Source organism: Ptychodera flava, chromosome 4 (genome assembly GCF_041260155.1).
Source record: "Ptychodera flava strain L36383 chromosome 4, AS_Pfla_20210202, whole genome shotgun sequence".
In the NCBI taxonomy this organism is placed as follows: Eukaryota; Metazoa; Hemichordata; class Enteropneusta; family Ptychoderidae; genus Ptychodera; species Ptychodera flava.
In genome coordinates, this window is record NC_091931.1 from 32,799,116 (window position 1) to 32,807,848 (window position 8,733).

Consider the following 8,733-nt stretch of genomic DNA (forward strand, 5'->3'; position numbering starts at 1 on the left):
GAGAATCTATTATCTCACCAAAGAGTACATTTCTCACTACTCATCGGTGAGAACTTTTGAATTCTCACTGGTAGCTGTGAGAATTGACAAGAGATTCTCACAAATTGCGGAAAGCGTCACTTTCTCTCTCCAGTCTCGCAATTTATTCCTATACACCCAGTTTGATTTTGAAATTAAAGCATTCATTGTTTGGACTACCAATAGAAAGAGGCGACTGTTTACACCTAGTGTACAAATGTGATTATCTGCAGTACACCTTCTCAAAGTGAACAGTTGGTTTAAAAATTAGACTCTGTGATTGGAGAACTGAAAGCACTTGATGACTGAGGCAGAAGGGAAAGGGTAGAAAGGAAACATCTTGAAGTTACCCTGTAAATAATGCAATACTTATGATACGTCTTGATACATTTACAAAAGTGCAAGTCACATAAGTGTGAAGCACACGGGAAATAAATTTGTTGTGAATCCTATAAAGAAAGCAGTTTGTTCCATAAAAAATAGTTGTTTATTTTCATTGCCACATTACGTAACTATCTGTGGTTCAGGATGGTCCTACTTAAATTTGAAAATCACAAATGTCCCATGGACCTGGTAATGTATTACTTTGAATGGAAATGATTATGGGACCAGTTTAATGTCATATTGTTACTGTAGCAACTGATAGGACCTGAGTATACAGCTGTCAGTTGGCCAAAATCACAGATGAAATTATATGTAATTTGGATGGCTATAGTTCTAGCTAGTCAACGTTGGTCTCAATTAGCCAGAATGGCTTAGTGGTAAATTTAGCCAGTGGAAACACTGAACAGGATATATGTAAGTACAAACCTGTGCCACAGCAAGGACCACCCACTGCCTTAGGAAAGTAAATATATTGATGAAAAACTCCCTCAATTCCATGGGTTTTTGCACTGCATTGATGACAACACCACCATCTCTGTTCAGTGTTGGCTGTTTGCATAGCCACACACTGTGTATTTGCTTTGCAATGGAGGATGGTATTGTCACCATGTTGCTTTTCACCAGGTTGTCAGACCAGTATCAATGACAATGGGACGCACTGCCTCAGTAAGGGATCTCGAATCTGACTGGGTGAAAAGAAAACATTAACAAGGATGTAATGTAATATTATCTCCTGCAAATTGCTGAAATTACTTTACACATCAGTTCATCTAAAACATGGCTTTTTATATTCATTAAGATAAGAAAACTTGATTGTTTATGACTTCTGTAATTTTAATTAAACCTTTCATCACTGGTATAACTTTGCACCAAACCCATTGTAATCACTGATGATTGTGCACCTTTTTAAAGAAAACTATAATGTAGGTCAAGACGTGCATTCAAGCAAGTAGCAATAAATTCATTTATACATTTATTTCAAGGGAAGACCTGGAACAGGCTCCATAAAATATACATAAAAATATGAATGCATGAAGTACAATAAAACAATAAACAACACACAACAAACTATGTGAAACTATTAAAAATATGTACAAATTTAGGCATGACATTCTGACCAGGCATCTGAAACTTTGACAAGATAAGTGTTGTCAATGGCAGGGTTGGAAATGCACACATCAAGTAGCCATACATCTTTGAAGAGCCAAGTACCTAAAAACATTGAGTTTTATACTGTGAGTGTAAAAAACAGTGCGAGTTCTAGTATTTGTAGTTTACTGAGGAACATCAAAATTAACATGAAACATCATTGGGGACAATCATACATATTATTCAAATATTCAAATAAAAATATAGTATATAAAAACAATCTTCGATGATAAAGAGGCTAAAGGTTAAAACGCTTGCAGAATTCTTCATAATTATTTCAGCTGTTAGGATGCTATGTTTGAAACAAAGGAACTTCATGAATTTCATTTGCACTTGCTCTATTTTGTCCTGTTGATTTTTTTGCCAAGGAGACCACACTACAGTACAGACACATATTCTAAAATACTTACATGTATTATATAAGTTATGTACAGAGCGTCAAGGGAGTTGATGTTGAAGAAAGAACTACAACTCCGCCAAATATAACCGAGCATGAAAAAGCTTAACTGATAATGAACAAGATGTGCAGGAAATTAAAATAAAAAATGACTAAAAATTTAAAACAAATCTTACCTGATGAAGGATTTGTAAAAGATCAGTTGTCAATCTTTTGATTCTTGTTCCTTCTACGTTCCACATACATATACCTCTGAGGCTTTACGACCAGGTTACATGAGGTATACTAACAGCTGTAGACAAATGTCAATGAATACAATTAGAATCTTGAGATAGTCCTATTTCTCACTGTCTGTACAATGGATACTCAACTTTATAATCATGGATATGTGTCAAAAGATTAGTAAAATCATACACTCATTCATTATGTATTACCATGCCACAAATACACAGTAATCATGGTTTGTTTTTATGTCCGTGAATATGAATAATAATGCTAACATTGAAACTTTTCAGCAAAAATGTAAATAGTCAATTGTACAACGATCATAATCAATCACAAAAACAAAATGAAGTGCTTGTGGGCCAAATTATACACTTTTTAAAAAATCTCCAGATTTGCCAAATTTTTAGGGTGGGCATGACTGTGCATCAATGCTTATTACATGCCTTGATGTGGGTGCAAATCAGTGAATTGATTTGAAAAGGAACATCCGGGGAGTTAGCGGGTCGGTGAACATAATGTACTGACCGGTTTTAATGGTTACCCGGGCAAGTGAAGCCCTTCAACGTTTTTAACATCCAAGTAGACACTTAATGATAGATGTAAAATATACATGTGCACACTTCTATTTTGACTTTTGTTAAAATCCTTTCGATGCTGGTCGATAATGGTAAAATTGTTTGAAAATGTCCTGCATATATACGTATGTAACTAAATGTGATACAGCATTTATAACCATGAAGATATTGTTGCCTGAATACATGGTTTATGTGCCCTCGCAGCAGGTTGATAATATCATGGAAATAACAGACTCTGCTCTGACCATTAACATTTATCTATAGGCTTGGCAAGACTGAAAGCCAAAATAAGCATGCTCGCCAAGCCTTGTTAATTTTGGACTTTCCTCTTGCCCTTGGCCATAAATTAATGATAATGGTCAGGCTTCTCCATTTTTTCTAATATTAATTTCATTTATTAAGGTTAAAATAAGTGTGATAAGGCCATTTGTGTACAAGAAATTAAATTTTGGAATTTCAGCAAATGCACTTTTCATGTATGTACACAAGGCTGCCAAAGGAACAAGGAAAAATGTTTTTCCAATACAAAACTGACAACATTTTTGCACTCTTTAGACTTTCGCCAAGTCTGTGGGCATGTAAATATCAAAAATGAATACATTGAAGCAATGAACTTCGCAGACTGGCAGGCTAGGTGGTTGGCTGGTGCTCAGATATGGGGTGAATGCCATTCCCTACAGACTTGTGAACCTTGCAGGGTTTCAGTAGCTATAAATATTCATAATCATATGACATCAGGTAATAAATATGCATGACTAATCTTAATCTTAATCAAGCATAATTTTCCAACTCATTTAAAGTTGGAATAGAGAAGAATAGTGAGTATAAATATGCTTTCAGAATTTTTAAAACAGTCTGTGAATCTTTCTAAACATGGGGGATATTTTTGCCTTCCCTGGGGAATCGCAGCGGTACAATTGAAATCATGGTAATCTAAAGTCCTGTGAAATATCAGTAAATTTCACAATTGCAATCACCTTCCCTGATTTTTGTAACACGTACGTCCCCCATCACAGCTCTGCTCAGGCTCCATACCCAAACCGGGTATTTGATTCCGCTCTTGCTGAAAAATTGTAATTTTCAATAACATTGTTTCCAGAGAATGTTATCGTAGGAATTATAACAAAAGATGATTCATTCACTGGCAATTTTTTAGTAATTCTGGGTAAGAAATACATATATGATTGCAGAAGATGGCATAGAATACCAAGGATTCGACAATTTACAATAAGGTACAAGAAAGAATAACGGTAGAAAAACATTATTTTAAGATTCAGCGGTGAGAATAAGAACAGATTCTCACTAATTGCGAGAAAGCGTCATTTTCTCGCTCGAGTCTCACAATTTTTCCCAATGATGCTGTACGTGTTGAGAACAGACGTTCTGTTGAGTGGATAGTTTGTAAAAGTGAAGTTTTTTACAAACTACCCACTCAACAGAACGCCTGTGTTACAGACAAGCTGCAGTACAGTAGCTCGCGCTCGAGGTATTTTGGTCGGACGGCAAAACGTGACCTCTAGCCACTGTGCAGTTACACACACTCAGTGTGACACTGCCACACCAGCAGTGCCACGCAGAGCTAAAGCGGCAGCATACTGATACCATGGAGGTAGATACTTACGTGGAAGAGAGGACTTCGCCAGTCGACGAAAATACGTGATCATCAGCTGCTCCCCTACAATGGTGAGACTTGGCTGCAGTACGATGTAACAAACACAACTCATACAAGCGATCGCGTGGCCGCGCATTGAAGTGACTTGGGGATTCCTCGTACAGCCTCCGGTCACCGGGGTGACCAAGGCCTGGGGTGACCGGGCGTTTGTGACAATAGGGCTGCTTTACACAGGCATATCCTTCCATGACAAGCAATCAAGTACGCCATTCTTGGCTTTATTTTGACAGTACATCAAAGAAACTCGATGTACAAATTTTACAGAATGCTTTATAAAATATAAACCAACACTCCTAACACATTACGCTTTCAAGTGTAGTGTTAATTTACTTCGCTACACTTCGCTACACTTGTTCTCATTTGCATACAACTTCCCACCTCGCTTCTTGAATAGATGAATAGCTAAGAACACTGATCAAAAATTGAGACCTACAGGTATGTATAAAGGGTTTTCACTGTCTGATAAGACTTTTCTGCAGTATATCACAATATGGAAATTTTCAAAAAAATTATGAAGATTGCGACTCATTATCTCTCACATCATAATAAAAATTCTGTCCATAAGAAGGCAAGCATCGTGGTATCAATATTATTCTTTTTGGCCATAGTGTTCCGTATTTTACTCTATATATGCGCAAATTTCCACTGTGCTCTTCTACCAGGACACTGCGGTCGGCATTGTCTCTATGCGTAGCTCTCATGGATCCTTTCCTAACTTCCAAATCGAAGTTTCGGTCAGCAGTATTAAAACAGATAACTTTTCCAGAATCAACAGCTGCAGTATGGGTTTTCCAACCATCATTTAGTTTACAATCAATTACTCCATTGGTGTTATTTGCAATATGTGTTTTCGTATAACCCATTTCCGTATTAACCCATAGCTGTGGAAGAATGGAGAGATTTAAATTCTTGAGATTTCAAAAGATGGGAAAGGAAGATGTCGACATATTGCAAAATATTACTTATACGTGGGTACAAAAGCTGAAACCACCTCCTTGTAATTATTCGTTATGAGCTCTTTGCCTTCAGCAGCTTGTGAATCTACTTAAGTCTCTCTTTTCTAATAAAGTTAGATCCGTGAAATAATAATAATAATAATAATAATAATAATAATAATAATAATAATTAAAAAAATAATAATAATTCTTTTCACTATAGGTCACAGACTATAGTGTTATGTCGTATTTACAAAATAAATACTATTAAGTTAGAGAATAAACATCATTGCTTGCTCCAACACAAAGATAATAATAATAATAATAATAATAATAATAATAATAATAATGTTTCTCTTCACTTCGGTCGACGACCGTATGTGTAAGGTTGTATTTACAAAAAAAAATTATAGTCAAAGTACAATTAAGGTAGAGAATAAACATCATGGCTTGTTTCAAAACAAAGAAATCTACTTCAATTGCGAATAATATCTATGCTCAGCATTATACAAATTTTTAACTATTTGGTAGGAAGTCATAATAAATGTATTTATTCACAAACGATCACAGATGCATATATATTGCTTCGCATTAAAAGAGGATTCACTGCGTGAAAAGGTTAAAATACAGAGTGTATTGATCCCGTATTTGGCTGTATTTGCTACAAATTCAGAAAGATACAGGTAAATATAGCCATGTATTTATGGTGAATACAGGTAAATACAGCTTGTATTTACCTGTATATGCACTGTTGATACATGGTAAATACATCTCCTGTATTTGCCTATATTTACTGTAAATAAAGGGCTACATTTGCATGTATATACCTGTATTTCCAGCCAATGTGCTGGCAGCGCTTCCTGCTTATTTTTCAGGATTTACGTAAATTCCGGTTGATAGAGTTCTGTATTTACATACCAAAGTTACCATATATGGCATCTGTAATTATTCATATTTGTTTGAGCTTCCAAACATTAGAATGCTGGCAATGAACAATACTGATTTTCACGGAATAATTTTAGCCACTAAATCAATGAAAGCCCACCGAGAGGCATGTATCAATCTACTAGGCACATTATTTCATTTCACCAGCTTAGGACAGTAACTGAGTTACTGCTACAAATAAAAACATTGCACTCCGATTTTAAACTGGAGGATCACTTGTGATTTGATATTTAAATCATGTGAGGGTTAGATGAACTCATCTCGGTTAAAAGTTGTCTATATTTCTATAGATCTTTTACCAACATGATGACATGATATTTTCGCTTCTAATCACTAAATAGCTAGAAGTGGTGTCACGTATCACACACACTAAACAAATATTTTATACTGCAAATCTTTAAAAGAAAAATTTAAATTTTATTTCAAACTAGAATTCTATCTGAGTTTTAAAAATAAATACACAAAGGAGTAAAAAGAACCACTAGAACTGTAAACAATATTTCAGAACAGTTGCATGTTGCACAGATATTGGAATTACTGCACTGGCCTTTGGGAAATTCTCTAATCGAGTATAGCACATGTTCTTTTTTGTTTGGAAAGAAACAAGCTATGTTGCCGCTAACAGAGCCCCTTCGTGATATTGGCATGCATACAATACATCCATGGGGATAAACATATATCAGAAGACAACTTATTTAGATCACCCGTGGCAACCTGTGTGCAAAATATCAAAGGAATAAGTCGAGTTGCAGTTTCTCAGATGATATTTGTTTCGCTCAAAGGACAAAAATGCCCAAATTACAATTACATGCAAACTTCACCATAATTAATAAAATACCGCAATTATACGGTGTCACTCACATTTTATCAGAATTGGTACATAACAGTATGGGTACCATTGAAGATCAACCAGAAAAACAAGAATGACAAAAGCAAGTAAGGTCTGCAACTTAGGTACTGGAGGTAACTTTAGAAACATGCATATCAACTTCTATAGCAATGGGACAAGCAGATCCTACATACATAAGCAAATGTCAACAAAAAATTAGCCAGAGAAGCTTGACAAAAGAAAAGGTGGAGAGGGGGGAAAAAGAGTGGGAAAAAATAAAAGGGATCTTTTAAAAAGAATGCTACCTCATCAATCTTCTATCCCCTACCCCCTCCTGAATATCAAATGTTCCACCCTTGGTTGACCATGTTTACATAAGACCAGCTGGCAGTATATTTACAACTTTGGGATGTTTTAATTAATGCTATGAGTGCTATCATTCAAATGTAAACAGCACTTAAATCAGTTACAGATAGTGAAATTCCTTCCACTGTGGGGGGGGGGGGATTATGACATCTGGAATTATCCTGGATCCAAATTTCTCATCAGTTCTTGTGTGTCTTACACACGAAAGTTGCAAAAATTGGTCCGCAATGAAAAAATTTACCTCAGCTTTGTTTTCAGGATCAAATTTTGCTACAAATTGATATTAAACATGACAAAATTATGTTCACAGCCTTCGAAACTGTCTCACAACAAATCCTTGGTTGTGTAGGTCATTTAAGGTCACAAAGAAAATTACCTAAAATATAAATATTTGGGGGTTTCCCAACACTTTGAGCAGAAAATTTATCTAATAACATCCCTCGGGACTTTTGTACCAAATTACAAAGCCATCAGACAAGTAATTTTGAGAACAAGTTTTCTTGACAAAATATGACAAAATTGTCTTAAAAATAAAATTCGTATATTTCAGGACAATTTCCACATATCTAACTATGTCATCCCTGGACATCTGTACACCAAATTAAAAGCCGTCTGTCCAGGGGCTTTAAAATGAAAATTTTTTTACGATTTTTTGACCAAAAATACAAAAATTGCCCCAAAACAGTAATATTTCCAATTTTGTCGTAATTTCAACGATTAGAACGGTAACGCCCTTGCAAACGTCCAATCCAAATTTGAGAGCAATTGGGCTAGCTGTTTCAGAGAAGAAGAAATTTTACTTAAAATGAGAAAAATAACCAAAAAATTCAGCAAAAATATTAAATTCAAGATATCTTCACGATATTCATCAAACTGATTTGGATCAACCTTAGTAACCTAGCACCAAATATTAAAGCTATCAGATTAGTTATTCTTGAATAAAAAAAATTTGACGAAGGAAAATTGCCCGAAAATTACAAATATGAAAATTTCAATTCAATTTGTATACACTTGACTGATGTCATCCTGAGAACATGTATACCAACTTTCAAAGCAATCAGATGAGTGGTTTCAGAGTTAAACATTTTTTGACTAAAAACTGAAAAAATTACCTGAAAAATAGAAACATGCAAATTTCATCCCAAATTTTAAACACCTACTTTAGAGTACCTAAAGGAACCTGCACACCAAGTTTCAACCCTATCTGACCAACGGTTACAGAGTTTTAGCAATTTGCA

General features: G+C 35.2%; 1 long non-coding RNA gene across 1 annotated transcript; it reads right to left on the reverse strand.

Moving 5' to 3' along the window:
- Positions 1-854: 854 nt before the first annotated feature.
- On the reverse strand, positions 855-4,534 carry LOC139131535 (uncharacterized). The gene is made up of 3 exons (XR_011552149.1): positions 4,370-4,534; positions 2,125-2,240; positions 855-1,088 (listed from the first exon to the last, which is right to left on the reverse strand). It is a non-coding gene; the product is annotated as an uncharacterized lncRNA (long non-coding RNA).
- Positions 4,535-8,733: the final 4,199 nt, after the last annotated feature.